This window comes from Macaca mulatta, chromosome 2 (genome assembly GCF_049350105.2).
Source record: "Macaca mulatta isolate MMU2019108-1 chromosome 2, T2T-MMU8v2.0, whole genome shotgun sequence".
NCBI classification, from domain to species: domain Eukaryota; kingdom Metazoa; phylum Chordata; class Mammalia; order Primates; family Cercopithecidae; genus Macaca; species Macaca mulatta.
The window spans coordinates 96,152,741-96,168,875 of record NC_133407.1 but is presented as its reverse complement, the minus strand read 5'-3'; the positions used below and the strand labels follow the sequence as shown (position 1 = coordinate 96,168,875).

Sequence of the window (16,135 nt, the reverse complement as noted above, 5' to 3'; positions counted from 1 at the left end):
CGACCAGCCTGGCCAACATGGTGAAACTCTGTCTCTACTAAAAATACAAAAAATTAGCCAGGTGTGGTGGCGGATGCCTGTAATCCCAGCTACTCGAGAGGCTGAAGCAGGAGAATCGCTTGAACCTGGGAGGTGGAGATCGCGCCGAGATCCCGCCATTGCACTCCAACCTGGGAAACAAGAGCGAAACTCTGTCTCAAAAAAAAAAAAAAAAAAAAAGCCAAATATTTGGTGGCAAAACCAGACCAGAATTGACGCAAAGCTATTCGTAGTTTTATTTTTTCCACCTAGTGTGAATATTCATATATTTCATTGCAGAAATATTAATGTGCTTGGTTACAGGGTGCTGCTCCGTACCCTAGTTGGGGTGTCAGTAATACATAGTAAATAAATACACACTTATGACCTTTTTAAAATCTGAAAAATTCCGAACTCCAAAACACATTTGGCTCCAAAGGTTTTTGAATCTATGGTTCCTACTTCATAGGGTTACTATAAGTATTCATACAGCGCACTTAGAGTGCCTGCCACATATTAGTAACTCAATAACTGGTGGTTATTATTATTACTATTACTGTGTCTTTTCTGAAGGCCCACCTTTTAGAAAGCTGTGAGTACAGGAACTGCCAAAATAATGACAGACACAGCAATTTACTTAGGTGAATGTGAGGGTTGTATTCTCCAGGTTGTGGATATGCCTGGAGGATGGTGATGGTGAAAAGAATGTGTGACAGCGTTCTGGAAACTGAGGAGAAAAAGACCTTCGAAACAAACAAACAAACAAAAATGCATCCTACAAAGAGAATGAAGGGACACAATTTGGTTTGAAGACCATGGGCCTGAGTGACAGGAAGGATTCAGAGTATTGCAGGGTATTTCTGACTTAACACCCCAGATGCCCATGGGCCCCTCCGGAGTCCCAGTGGAACTGAAAGAAAAGAGCAAGTGACAGCTGGTCCTGGGGTTGCAGCATCCAGTTGGGAACCTCTGTAGCTCCAGGATCCAGTCCCCACCATGGCTTCGGCTCTGAGAGAGCAGATCCTCTTGCAGCCAACGTGGGGTAGAACTTTTGGCAGGCACTACTAGCAGCACCTCTAGTGGACGTTATCAGCCTTGCCACCCTTTGGGCATCTACAGTGATCAGAGGGAGCCGAAGGAGTTTGGGAAAGAGCAGTGGAGAGGAGAAGCCAGAGAAATATTATTTAGTGAACCATTTTGTGAGCCTATTTTTACTCCTAGATGGTTATGATTTGGGAAATATAAGCTACAGACAGAAAGTAGCAGAATAAATGAAAGAAATGGAAATAAATCGTTGCGAAAAAGAAAATATGATGTTCGAGTTGTAGTTAAGTTGCTCTCAAATAGGTGCTTTCTGAACCAACAAATGCCTTAGCTCGCACGTCCAAGGGCACAGTGGAGCCTCTACTTGTGCAAGGCAGCTAGTGGTCCCTAGGAAGAGACCTTCAAAATAATAAGGCAAGTGTTAGGAAAAGGCACTTTCCAGTTCATACAAGGGCATTTGTGTTCCTCCCAAGTAAAGTAGATGTCATTTTCAAATGTGCTTCCCTTGACCTTATGTTCTTTTCTTAGCATGATTAAGGGTAGATCAACTCAAATTGCAACACAGACACTTTAACGGTAATGCAGGATTATGTTAACACTCTAAGTACTTAATGATGAATGAGTCATATGTCAGGCTGTGACAAAAGGCTGTGCTCCTTAAGCAGGAGAGGCCTAGTTTTGGCACATTAATTTCTGAAGCTTAAGTCCAGAGTAACTGGATTTAGGAAGTTAATCTCTGTTTTACTGTAATTCCTTCTAATAGATTTTGGCCCCTTCTTTCTCTTCCCTACACTTTACATGTTGTCTGATAGACTTAAAAAAACACACACATAAGAGAAAATCCTTCTTACTTTGGCTAATGAGGAGAAGTTTCTGCAAGAAGACTCTCAATCTCAAGATTTTTCTTTTTTTACCGTAACAGAATTCAGGGAAAAGCCAATACTTTCTGCAAATGGGCGTATTGGGGTGATTTAATCAAGGACGTACCCTAGGAACCTGAATCCTGAGGAGCAAGGGAGGTATGGGAGGGCTGAGTGGGGCTGATGGCATGCAGTAGCAAGGACCCGACTTTTGGAGGGCATAGGAGACTATTCAGGTCTGGTCTGAAACTACACAGAGGACTGGGTTAAAAATGAGGTGGTTGCCAGGGCTGTGAGGCTGAAATTTGGACAGGCGTGAGAGCCTGGCTGGTTTCTGGAGGCAAAAATAACTCCAGACTGAAGTTGGCAGCTGAGCACCTGCCTAGGTGTTCCAGAGGCATATGACAGCGAGGATGGAGGAGGCCATGAAGAGCAGGTAGAGGCGGAAGAGCAGGGCGTCCATCACGTGACTGAACTGCACCCACAGCTCCACCGAGTGCTGCTTCTGGGCCTCACGTTCCCACTGGGCCCTTGTCCATTCTGAGCCCCCTGTCAACTCTGCCTCCTCAGGGCCTGGCATCTGCCCTGCTGATACTTCTGGCTCCTTCACACTTACAGAAAGACAGAGACTCAGCCACGGGCTGCAAATGTCACCTATACAGGGAGGGAGACAGGGAAGGAGGCAGGAGCAGAGAAGTGGAGGTGGGGGAAGGGGAAGTGTGACTTCCCTCAACAGGCAGGTGGGTGGGGGTGAGACCCAGGCCCTTATTTCCCTTCTGGGGCGCAGTGGGACAGCATCTCCCTGGGCTGGTGCAGTGGAGCAGCAGGGAGTAGAGCCACCGAGGCAGGGGTGGGAGATGGGTGGTGGCCACGTGCAGCAGGTGGGTGATGAAGATGGTGTCCGGCAGGCTGTCTACCATCAGGGAGAGGCACAGGGCGAAGTAGACACCTGCAGGCAAGGGGGTCTGCAAGAGGGCCAGAGGCACCACCTAGGATTTCTTGTTTCTTTCCCAGAGGATCTTTTTCTGGGATCCCTTTTCACTTCACCTGGTTCTTCCGGTCCCTCTCCCCATCCAACCCACACCTCGCTTTTGCTCTCTTGATGGAAGAGAGGACATACTGATGAAGTGTGTGATGAAGTGCCAGTGGCTGGGAGCAAGTCATTCATCATGAGCAAGAAGACGCTGTAGCCCAGCAGAACAGTCGTCTTGAATAGGGCATAGTTCCTACTTTCCAGTGGCAGGTAGAAACTGAGGATGTCGATGGCAACCAGAATGGCACTGGGCACCAGAAAGTTTACTACGTAGGGGCTGGGCCTGTGCCTGCACCTGATGACCACCTGGTAGGGAGGAGAGGGAGGGGCAAGTGAGGAGTAGGATGGGAGGCTATCAAGACAGGTAATAGCAAGAACTGGAATTTGTCCCAGGCCAAACTGTCTAGTAAGGAAATATTGCCTCCCGTCCCTTTCACCATCCGGTCTCTCCATCCAAAGGCATCTCACAAGGTTAGAGTCTTCCACGCTGCTTACTACTGAAATGTATCTCATTCCTTTTGGCCCAAGGTGTCAACTTTCTCCACTTAAATTTTTATTCCTACCGATGTGCTCTTAGCCAGACTGTGGAACCACCGACTTAGGTGTCACGTGCATTTTATCTTTTCATTTCTAATTGCTGTTCTCATCAAGGTCTAATCTCTAGTGACTTTGCAGGAGGACATTTGAGACCAGTGGGAGGGAAAGCAGAGAGTAGCAGATATTTTGGGGTTATCAGGATTTGGAATCATAATATCCCTAAGACAGTGTTTGCTAACTCTTTCTACCATATCTTTTTAAAAATAACAAAAATTCCTGCCTTCCAAAAAGTTCTGACAGCCACTGGGGAAGGGGGAGCTCACCCTCACTGTGAATCACTGGCATAGAGGCTTTGTTTCTTCCTCAAGGGATGCTTTGTTTAGTAACTATTTACTGAGTACCAGGTATTGTTTCAGTACTGAAGGTTTATCAGTGAAAAAAGTGACAAAAGGCTGGGCACAGTGGCTCATGCCTGTAATCCCAGCACTTTGGGAGGCCGAGGCAGGCAGATACCTGAGTTCAGGACTTCGAGACCTGCTGGCGAATGTGGCGAAACCCCATCTCTACTAAAAATACATAAATTAGCTGGGCATGGTGGTGGGTCCCTGTAATCCCAGCTACTCAGGAGGCTGAAGTAGGAGAATCACTTGAACCCGGGAAGTGGAGGTTGCAGTGAGCCGAGATCACGCCATTGCACTCCAGCCTGGGTGACAAGAACAAAACTCTATCTCAAAAAAACAAGAGTGAAAAAGGCCAGGCTCTGTGGTTCACGCCCGTAATCCCAGCACTTTGGGAGGCGGAGGCAGGCGGATCACCTGAGGCCAGGAGTTCAAGACCAGCCTGGCTAACATGGTGAAACCTGGTCTCAGCCCCTGAGCTCACATAGAAGATGGCTTGTTCATACTGGTTAGTGGCCATGGTCACTTTTATTGCTCTTTGGTAGATACCCAGCAGTACGCACTCCCTCCTTGCTCTGAATGAGGTTCTGTGATGTATCTGAAAGCTCCTGGACGTCCTTCTCCATGCCCGGGCCCGTGTTCTCCACTGCAAAGCAGGCCCCGATGACTCAGCCTCCCCAAATGCTCCCAAGTCCCTTGCCCAGACTGTTGGATCCCTCACTCCTTAGCATCCAGGCCCTTTTCAGCAAGATTCCCTCACTGTTCCCAGCTTTCTGTCCTCTTCTCAATCAAAGCCCTCTCTCTGCCTCTCAACAGTCTACTTTAGTGAGCCCCACTAACCTGTGTAGGTGAAAGAGTTGAAGGACAGCGTGCAGCTCTGTTCATGGAAGGGGAAATAGAAGGTGTCCAGTTTACAGATGCTGACCACCCCCATTGGCTTATTGTATTTGATGTGACCTTCACTATTGACATACTAGCCATGAGACCTGCAGGTGTCTGATCCACACTGATGCTGTGTGGGAGAAGGACAGAGAGGTAGGTGCTGTGGGTTTCCCCATCAGACTTGACCTTCTTTCTCTCTCAGGTCATCCCATTCTTGAGCTCCAGTCCCACTCAGATGACTTCTTTCTTCTACCTATAATCATATTCTGGGGGTTTGTAAGTTCTTCAATTCAGACCCGGCTCTTTTCTAAGTTGAGTCTTTGTGTGGCCTTATTGGTAACATCATGTCCTTCCCTGTAGATGTGGTTTCCATTTTGCATTTTTGGCCCTGAGACTCACGACTGCTCGATGAAGACATCTGAAAGCCATAGGTTCTCAGTTGCCATGCCGGACTTCTTGATGCCTCTGCATTCATCTGGGTTCCACTGCACAAATTGATTGTGCCCAGGCCAGGCACGGTGGCTCATGCCTGTAATCCCAGCACTTTGGAAGGTTGAGGTGGGTGGATCACCTGAGGTCAGAAGTTCGAGACCAGCCTGGCCAACATGGTGAAACCCCGTCTCCACTAAAAATACAAAAATTAGCTGGGTGTGGTGGCAGGCCCCTGTAATCCCAGATACTCAGGAGGCTGAGACAGGAGGCAGGGAAATCGCTTGAACCCAGGAGGTGGAGGTTGCAGTGGCCTGAGATTGCACCACTGCACTCAAGCCTGGGCAACAGAGTGAGACTCTCTTTCAAAAAAAAAAAAAATTGATTGTGCTAGATCTGTAGGAAACCATGGCATGAGAAAAACACAGGGAGGGAGCTAGTTTTAGTTTTGCTCTGTCTTCTGCACCTTCCCATTCCCTTTTTTCACCCATTTCTTTACTCTCCCACCACCTATCTACTGACAGCCATCACACTAACAAAGCCTTGTTTGTTTACCTCAGTATTCTCAAGACAGAGCTTGAGCTTGGTTCAGGATTCCCTGAGATGGAGCCACATAAGTATTGGCTCCCGTGGCCTTAGTGTATGCCACCTTCCCCCTGTGCCCCTTCTCTGCCCTCCTATACCAGCAGAATAATCAGAAAGTTTTATATTTTCATTATTGGTCTGATCATTTGACCTTGTCTAATTTATGGATATTTTCAGCTTTATCCAATATACTCTGCAAAACTGGACCTAGCAGTGGAAAAAAGGGAGGTACCCTTTTTTCCAGAAGTACCAGAGTACAGGAAAGGGGAAACTGAGTCTGTCATACCATATTTAGCCACAGGAATGATGTCACCAGTTGAAGATGTGAATCCTGGAAAAGCAGCTTTCATCTAGATGATTAACTCCAGGAAGGCAGGTCCCGTGCCACCACCCCCTCCTTGCTCACTTTCAAGTCTGTTCCATGTAGCAATAATGATTTTTGATCTAAGCCATGGAAATATACAGGTCAAAACAATTCAAAGTACATGGAAAATATAACCAAAAAAACCTAGTAAGAAGGTCTATTGGGAAAATGTTTCTTGACAAGTATTCCAAAAAGAACAGATTTTACCTGCAGTAATGTCATTGCAGCATTTCTTATCATGCCTTTCCACTCCCCAGAATACAGCTCTACTTTTTAAAACACTTTTAAGTGTCATTTTTTCTTTTTTTTTTTTGAGGCAGAATCTTGCTCTGTCTCCCAGGCTGGAGTGCAGTGGTGCCATCTTGGCTCACTGCAAACTCTGCCTCCTGGGTTCAAGCGATTCTCCTGCCTCCTGCCTCCTGCCTCAGCCTCCCGAGCAGCTGGGATTAGAGGCATGTACCACCATGCCCAGGTAACTTTTTGTATTTTTAGTAGAGATGGGGTTTCGCCATGCTGCCCAGGCTAAAAATAATTTTTTCAATATTTTATTGTGATAAAAATATATAACGTAAAATGTACTCTCTTAACCATTTTAAGTGTACAGTTCAGTGGCATTAAACACATTCACATTGTTGTCCAGCCACCACCCTCCATCACCAGAGATCTTTTCTTCTTGCAAAATGGAAACTCTACACCCATTAAACAGTAATTCCCTTTTTCACCCTCTTTCCAATCCCTGGCAACCGCTATTCTACTTTCTGTCTCTATAAAATTAGACATATACACCATTTGTCCTTTTGTGACTGACTTATTTCACTTAGCATAATATCCTCAAGGCTTGCCCACATTGTGGCAAGTGTTAGAATTTTGTTCCACTTGAAGGCTGCATAATATTCCATTGTAAGTACGTGCCACATTTAATCTGTCCATTCATCTATCAATAGACACTTAGACTGCTTCCGAGTTTTAACTATTGTGAGTAATTCTGCTATGAATGTAAGTGTACAAATATCCTGTTTTCACTTTTTTTTTGGTATTTATCCAGAAGCATAATTATTTGGTTGCATGGTAATACTATTTTTAATATTTTGAGAAATAGCCATACTGTTTTTCCACAGTGGCTACACCATTTTACATCCTCACATGCAGTGCACAAGGGTTCCAATTTCTCCACGTCATCACCAACACTTGTTATTTTCTGTTTTTTTGTTTTGTTTTGTTTTTTTGAGACAGAGTCTTGCTCTGTCTCCCAGGCTGGAGTGCAGTGGCACAATCTTGGCTCTCTGCAACCTCCACCTCCTGGGTTCAAGCAATTCTCCTGTCTCAGCCTCCCTAGTAGCTGGGATTACAGGTACCTGCCACCACACCCAGCTAATTTTTGTATTTTTAGTAGAGACAGGGTTTCACCATGTTGGTCGGGTTGGTCTTGAACTCCTGACCTCAGGTGATCCACCCACCTCAGCCTCCCAAAGTGCTGAGATTACAGGCATGTGCCACCTTGCCCGGCTTCTGTTTGTTTTTAATAGTAGCCCTCCTAATGGGTGTTAGATGGTATCTTATTGTAGTTTTGATCCGCATTTTCTTAACTATTAGTAACATTGAACAAACATCTTTTCTTGTGCTTATTGGCTATTTGTATATCTTCTTTGGAGAAATGTCTTTTCAAGTCCCTTGCCCATTTTTGAATTTGGTTGTTTGATTTTTTTGTTGTAACCAATTTTACAAAATCCAATCAGAGGGCCGGGCATGGTGGCTCATGCCTGTAATCCCAGAACTTTGGGAGACCAAGGCAGGAGGATCACCTGAGGTCACGAATTTGAGACCAGCCTGGCCAACATGGTGAAACCCTGTCTCTACTAAAAATACAAAAATTAGCTGGGTGTGGCGGCACATTCCGGAGGCTGAGGCAGGAGAATCGCTTGAAACTGGGAGGCAGAGGTTGCAATGAGCTGAGATTGCACCACTGCACTCCAGCCTGGGTGACAAGAGCGAGACTCCATCTCAAAAAAATAAAAACAAACAAACAAAAAATCCAATCAGAGGGTCCACTGCTCACCACTAGATGACTGCAGTGTTGGGTGAGGACTTACCACTTCCAGATGGCAAACAGGGTGAAGGTGATGTTGACATGAATGGGGATGCTGTAGTTGGTGACTGGACCGACAGCCTTTCTGTCAAACACTGCTTGAAAGGCAGCAGGGTCCACCCCATGCTGGCCAAAGCCTGAGCAATTGATAATTAAAGTGTTGCCCTTTCCTGTAGTGAGCAGAGACTCTGAGAGAGGAGGGCCAGGGCTGGGGGGCCTGGAGAGTGTTTCTGCATGGAGAGAAAACAGGGGGCACTGGGAGAAGCAAGTGAGCTCCTCCTTCCTGGTCAGGAAGGGTGGGCTGGGCTGGTAGGCAAATGGTGGAAGTTGATGAGGTGAGCTGAGTCAGGGATCCATCCTCAGTGCCACTGTTTTATCCCCATGCAAAACCTGTCCAGATGTGTACGCAAACTCAACCCTAACCACCACTTTACAGTGTCCTGCCACGTCCTTAACAATCTCACTGCAACCTCTCCACCTTCCCCCAGGGTCCTTCTTTTGCTTACCTCCAATGTGGAGCCATGCGAGTGATGTCAGTGACAAATTTTGCACTCACAGTTCTCCGCCTCACTGTATTAATATGTCATAGATGCTAATAAATTAATGATAAGGGAGGTAATCAGGTAGGTAGTGTGAGACATATGAGATCTTCAGAAAACAAATCAATTTCAGTTTTTTCAATTTAATGAGTATTTACTGTGTCTTTACTATGTGCTGTGATTGTTCTAACATTTAGTAGTCTTCATCACTGAGATTATCTTAAATAATTCTCAGGCTGGGCTCAGTGGCTCACGCCTGTAATCCCAACACTTTGGGAGGCCGAGGTGGGTGGATCACCTGAGGACAGGAGTTCAAGACCAGCCTGGCCAACATGGTGAAACCCCATCTCTACTAAAAATACAAAAATTAGCCGGGCGTGGTGGCGGGTGCCTGTAATCCCAGCGACTCAGGAGGCTGAGGCACGAGATCGTTTGAACCTGGGAAGTGGAGGTTGCAGTGAGCCGAGATGGTGCCACTGCACTCTAGCCTGGGTAATAGACCAAGACTCCATCTCAAAAAAAAAAAGAAAAAAAAAAAAAAAGAAAGAAAGAAAAAAAAGAAAAGAGTCAACTAAATGTTAGGATCCTAGGAAGAGGTACAAAGTTGTCAATGACATGAGCATCATTTTTACCATAATGAACATCCAATCATTGACTATCTAGGAATAACAAATATTAGCCTGTTTTCTCGGCTTCCCAAGAGTTACATGTCTGCTCAGCTCTTACTCTTATGTTATGGTACCTTGCAGCAGCAGGTGGAGGATGAAGCCGAGGAGGAATCCTTTCCCGTGGAACCAGCCTCTTTCCATCTTCCTCTCTTTGGCACTTCTCTGGGTACTTGATGATGATGTTAACCTTAAAAAAACTCAGACCACACCTTGAGCCCTACCTTTGAATAATACATATATGAGCTGGCATTAGCCACCTCTCTAACAAGACCCCTTGGTGACAAGAGAATGTCACAGAGGAATAACTCACCCGGTGCTTTAACTGGGCCTGAATCTAGCCTCCAAAAGTAATATGGCAAATCAGTTTGGAGAAGAGGAAGAAAAATATGTGGTCACTGGAGCAGTGCTAATGGCTTCCTCATACTTTAAAGTCACTCTGGTGCACAGTGCATCACTGAGAAGGCACGTATGACTACCACTGCCTCAAGGTGCCACATGCACTTGTTAGACCCTGCTGCCACCTTTCTCTCTCTTTCTTTTCTTTCTTTCTCTCTCTCTTTCTTTTTCTTTCTTTCTTTCTTTCTTTCTTTCTTTCTTTCTTTCTTTCTTTCTTTCTTTCTTTCTTTCTTTCTTTCTTTTTCTTTCTTTCTTTCTTTCTTTCTCTTTCTCTTTCTTTTCCTTCCTTCCTTCCCCTTCCTTCCTTTCTTCTTTCCTTCCTCTCTCTCTCTTCCTTCCCTCCCTCCCTCCCTTCCTTCCTTCCTTTTTTTTTTTTTTAAGATGGAGTCTCGTTTTGTCTCCCACACTGGAGTGCAATGGTGCGGTCTTGCCTCACTGCAACCTCCACCTCCTGGGTTCAATTGATTCCTGCCTCAGCCTCCCAAGTAGCTGTGATTACAGGCACCTGCCACCATGCCTAGCTAATTTTTTGTATTTTCAGTAGAGATGAGGTTTTACCATGTTGGCCAGGCTGGCCTCAAACTCCTGACCTCAGGTGATCTGCCCACCTTGGCCTCCCAAAGTGCTGTAATTACAAATGTGAGCCACCACGCCCGACCCCCTGCTGCCATCTTTCAAAAAAGAAAAATGTTGGGGGGGTCCCCATTAATATAAGCAACTTCATACATTGAGGCTTTAAACATGACTTCAGTATAGTTAAGACTTTAAAGTATGAGGAAGCCATTAGCACTGCTCCAGTGACAACACGTTTTTGCTTGCTCTTCTCCAAGCTGATTTGCCATGCCTTTTTAGTGTTTCAAAAGCAATCTGGACCCAGGTCTACCCAAAGAAGGGAGTGATTAGTGGATAGGGGGTGGTGGCAGAGGTAATACTTTTTTTTAAATAAAAGCTGACTTATGATTTTTTTTCTTTTAAAATGGAGTTTCTCTCTTATTGCCCAGGCTGCAGTACAATGGTGTGATCTCGGCCCACCGCAACCTCTGCCTCCCAGGTTCAAGCAATTATCCTGCCTCAGCCTCCCGAGTAGCTGGGATTACAGGCATGCACCACAATGCCCAGCTAATTTTTTTTTTCATTTTTAAAAATTATACTTTAAGTTCCAGGGTACATGTGCATAACATGCAGGTTTGTTACATATGTATACATGTGCCATGATGGTGTGCTGCACCCATTAACTCGTTATTTACATTAAGTATATCTTCTAATGCTATCCCTCCCAGATCCCCCCACCCCATGAGAGGCCCCAGTGAGTGATGTTCCCCACTCTGTGTCCAAGTGTTCTCATTGTTCAATTCCCACCTATAAGTGAGAACATGTGGTGTTTGGTTTTCTGTCCTTGCGATAGTTTGCTCAGAATGATGGTTTCCAGCTTCATCCATGCCCCTACAAAGGACACAAACTCATCCTTTTTTATGGCTGCATAGTATTCCATGGTGTATATGTGCCACATTTTCTTAATCCAGTCTATCATTGATGGACATTTGGGTTGGTTCCAAGTCTTTGCTATTGTGAATAGTGCTGCAATAAACATAAGTGTGCATGTGTCTTTATAGCAGCATGATTTAAAATCCTTTGGGTATATACGCAGTAATGGGATGGCTGATGCCCAGCTAATTTGTGTGTGTGTGTGTGTGTGTGTGTGTGTGTGTGTTTAGTAGAAACAGGGTTTCTCTGTGTTGGTCAGGCTGGTCTCGAACTCCCAACCTTAGATGACCCGCCCACCTCGGCCTCCCAAAGTGCTGGGATTACAGGCGTGAGCCACCGCACCCGCCTGCTGACTTATGATTTTAAAGAAAAGATCATGAGCTATTAGCCTGAAAGTTTATGTTGTTTTTGGCCCTGCTAGTGTTTTGTTTTTTTTTTCTTTCTTTCTTTTTTTAAAGTTAGTTGTGTAACACTTAAACATTGAGAGATTTCATATAAAAACTGTTTCTGGCTTCGTTTGAAAAATAAGATCTAGTAACACGAGGCTCACGTTTCTGCTTGACAACAATCTGCCAAAGCTCAGAAGTGGCAAAACCCTTTGGATGGTTCATATTTGCTCTAGATCACCACAGTCTCCATCTCCCCTCCTGTCTCATTCCTGAGCAGCTTTCCTCATTTATGTTACCTCCTTGGCCTCTGTAGATGTTTGACTTTGGCTTCCAATGTTAAGATTTTCTTGTGTGATTCTTTTTTTAACTTTTTTTTTTTTTTTTTTTTTTTTTGAGACGGAGTCTCACTCTGTAGCCCAGGATGAAGTGCAGTGGATCTCTGCTCACTGCAAGCTCCACCTCCTGGGTTCACGCCATTCTCCTGCCTCAGCCTCCCGAGTAGCTAGGACTACAGGCGCCCGCCACCACACCTACCTAATTTTTTGTATTTTTAGTAGAGATGGGGTTTCACCATGTTAGCCAGGATGGTCTCAATCTCCTGACCTCGTGATCCACCCGCCTCAGCCTCCCAAAGTGCTGGGATTACAGACGTAAGCCACCGTGCCTGGCCTCTTTTTTTAACTTTTAAGTTCAGGGGTACATGTGCAGGTTTGTTATATAGGTAAACTTGTGTCGTGGGGGTTTGTTGTACAGATTATTTCATCACCCAGTTATTAAGCCTAGTACCCATTAGTTATTTTTCCTGATCCTCTCCCTCCTCCCACCCTCCACCGTCTGATAGGCCTCAGTGTGTGTTGTTCCCCTCTATGTGTCCATGTGTTCTCATCATTTAGTTGGTACTTGTAAGTGAGAACATGCAGTACTTGGTTTTCTGTTCCTGTGTTAGTTTGCTAAGGGTAATGGCCCCCAGTTCCATCCATGGTCCTGCAAAGGACATGAACTCATTCCTTTTTATGGCTGCATAGTATTCCATGGTGTGTGTGTACCACATTTTCTTTATCCAGTCTATCATTGATCATGTTCCATGATCTTTGCTATTCTATGTCTTTTCCATTTGCTATTCCAGGTCAGTTTCATGTCTTTGCTATTGTGAATAGTGCTGCAGTGAACATATGTGTGCATGTGTCTTTATAATAGTGATTCTTAAATAGCCTTGGAAAGTAATTTCAAAATACCATTTCATGCCTAGGTAAGCATAGGTCTTATCAGATTAATGTATGTAATTAATCGGTTCATGATGGAAGCCAGACATGATAAGATTAATTGGGCCAAGGTCATCAGTGGTTTAACCTGTTTTATTCTAGAATTGTTTCTGGAAGGGAAGGCTTTAGGGAAAGTAATAAGTGGCTTACAGAGCAAAGAGAGAGCAGTTGCCTCAGTGAAGGTTTACAGATTGAGGTAGCACAATGCAGTAAGAAATGTCTAAGACCAAATCCTTTCTACAAGAATCATGTCACTCTCTCTCAGCCTCAGTTTCCTTATCTCTAAAATTGGGAGGGTAAAATCTATCTTGCAAGAGTCTTATGTGGTTTGAGATAATGTATGTATAGTGCCTTGCCCATCTTAAGCAATTAATAGCAGTAAATTGAAGCAGAAATAACAGTAAAAATGGCAGTAACAGTTATCCTGTTGAACCTAAGATTGCCCAGGTTGCTTCAGCTAAATGGACTATTCGGGACTTAAAATGTCTGGGTTGACTGCAGCAACCCCAGTTCCTGTAAGCATAAGGCCCTTCTCTCTTAGCCTCGCTCAGCTGGATACTGATAGGATTCACCCATCTGCTGTCCTCAGCATCACTCTTTATCCTGGAGAATCCCTGACCCTTTGGGAAGTTTGTTGTAGCTGTTTTTTCTTTTTTTAAAAAGTGACATTATTCTTTTTCGCAACAGGTTTGCCGCCAGAACACAAGTGTCGTGAAAACTACTAAGCCAAATGGGAAAAGAAAAGACTTATATCAACATTAGTGTCATTGGACACGTAGATTCAGGCAAGTCCACCACTACTGGCCATCTGATCTACAAACGCGCGTCATCGACAAAAGAACCATTGAAAAATTTAAGAAGGGGGCTGCTGAGATGGGAAAGGGCTCCTTCAAGTATGCCTGGGTCTTGGATAAACTGAAAGCTCAGCGTGAACATGGTATCACCATTGATATCTCTTTTGTGGAAATCTGAGACTAGCAAGTACTATGTGACTATCGTTGATGCCCCAGGACATAGAGACTTCATCAAAAACATGATTACAGGGACATCTCAGGCTGACTGTGCTGTCCTGATTGTTGCTGCTGGTGTTGGTGAATCTGAAGTTTGGGCAGACCTGAGAACATGCCCTTCTGGCTTACACACTGGGTATGAAACAACTTATTGTTGGTGTTAACAAAATGGTTACACTGAGCTACCCTACAGTCAGAAGAGATACAAAGAAATCATTAAGGAAGCCAGCACTACATTAAGAAAATTGGCTACAACCCCATCACAGTAGCAGTTGTGCCAATTTCTGCTTGGAATGGTGACAACATGCCGGAGCCAAGTGCTAACACACCTTTAGGTTTAAGGGATGGAAAGTCACCAGTAATGATAGCAATGCCAATGGAGCCACACTGCTTGAGGCTCTGGACTGTGTCCTACCACAAACTGGTCCAACTGACAAGCCCTTGTGCCTGCCCCTCCAAGATGTCTACAAAATTGGTGGTATTGGTACTGTTCCTGTTGGCCAAGTGGCAACTGGTGTTCTCAAACCTGGTATGGTGGTCACCTTTGCTCCAGTCAACGTTACAACTGAAGTAAAGTCTGTCAAAATGCACCATGAAGCTTTGAGTGAAGCTCTTCCTGGTGACAATGTGGGCTTCAGTGTCAAGAATGTATTTGTCAAGGATGTTTGTCATGACAATGTTGCTGGTGACAGCAAAAACGACCCACCAATGGAAGCAGCTGGCTTCACTGCTCAGGTGATTATACGGAACCATTCAGGCCAAATCAGCGCTGGCTATGCCCCTGTACTGGATTGCCAAATGGCTCACATTGCATGCAAGTTTGCTGTGCTGAAGGAAAAAAATTGGTCGCCGTTCTGGTAAAAAACTGGAAGATGGCCCTAAATTCTTGAAGTCTGGTGATGCTGCCATCATTAATATGGTTCCTGGCAAGCCCACGTGTGTTGAGAGCTTCTCAGACTATTCACCTGTGGGTCGCTTTGCTGTCCATGACATGAGACAGACAGTTGCTGTGGGTGTCATCAAAGCAGTGGACAAAAAGGCTGCAGAAGCTGGCAAGGTCACCAAGCCTGCCCAGAAAGCTCAGAAGGCTAAATGAATGTTATCCCTAATACCTGCCACCCTGGTCTTCGTAATCAGTGGTGGAAGAACAGTCTCAGAACTATTTGTTTCAATTGACCATTTAAGTTTAATAGTAAAAGACTGGTTAATGATAACAATGCATCGTAAAATATTCAGAAGGAAAGAAGAATGTTTTGTGGACCACTTTGGTTTTATTTTTTTGCGTGTGGCAGTTTTAAATTATTAGTTTTAAAAATCAGTACTTTTTAATGGAAACACTTGACCAAAGATCTGTCACAGAATTTTGAGACCCATTAAAACAAAGTTTAAGTGAGAAAAAAAAAAGTGACTATTTTATTTTATTTTCTGAGACGGAGTTTCACTTGTCGCCCAGGCTGGGGTGCAATGGCGCAATCTCGGTTCACTGCAACCTCCACCTCCCGGTTGGTTTCAAGTGATTATCCTGTCTCAGCCTCCTGAGTAGCTGGGATTACAGGCACCCACCACTATGCCTGGCTAATTTTTTGTATTTTTAGTTGCCATGGGGTTTCACCATGTTGGTCAGGCTGGTCTCGAACTCCTGACCTCAGATGATCCACCCACCTAGGCCTCCAAAGTGCTGGGATTACAGGCGTGAGCCACCACACCTGGCCTAAAAAGTGACTTTAGATAAGCATTTGCTAAAGCATTTTCTGTAAAACACTAATTCCAGAGGGTGTTAAATTCTGTTTCTAAAATAATATTTTTGTTATTTCATGTTTGATATGGTTTGGCTGTGTCCCCATCCAAATCTCATCTTAAATTGTAGCTCCCATAATCCCCATGTGTCATGGGAGGGACCTGATGGGAGGTAATTGAATCATGGAGGCGGGTTTTCCCCCTTACTGGTCTCCTGATAGTGAATAAGGCTCATGAGATCTGATGGCTTAAAAAAAGGCAGTTCCCCTGCACATGCTCTCTTGCCTGCCACCATGTAAGACGTGCCTTTGTCCTTCCTTTGCCTTCTACCATGATTGTGAGGCCTCCCCAGCCATGCGGAACTGAGTCCATTAAACCTCTTTTTTCTTTATAAGTTACCCAGTCTCAGGTAT

General features: G+C 44.9%; 2 pseudogenes; one reads left to right on the top strand and one right to left on the bottom strand.

Annotated features, from left to right (window-relative positions):
- HTR3D (5-hydroxytryptamine receptor 3D pseudogene) lies at positions 2,205-9,594 on the bottom strand (annotated as a pseudogene).
- Positions 13,649-15,124, top strand: LOC704438 (putative elongation factor 1-alpha-like 3; annotated as a pseudogene).
- The last annotated feature ends 1,011 nt before the right edge of the window (positions 15,125-16,135 follow it).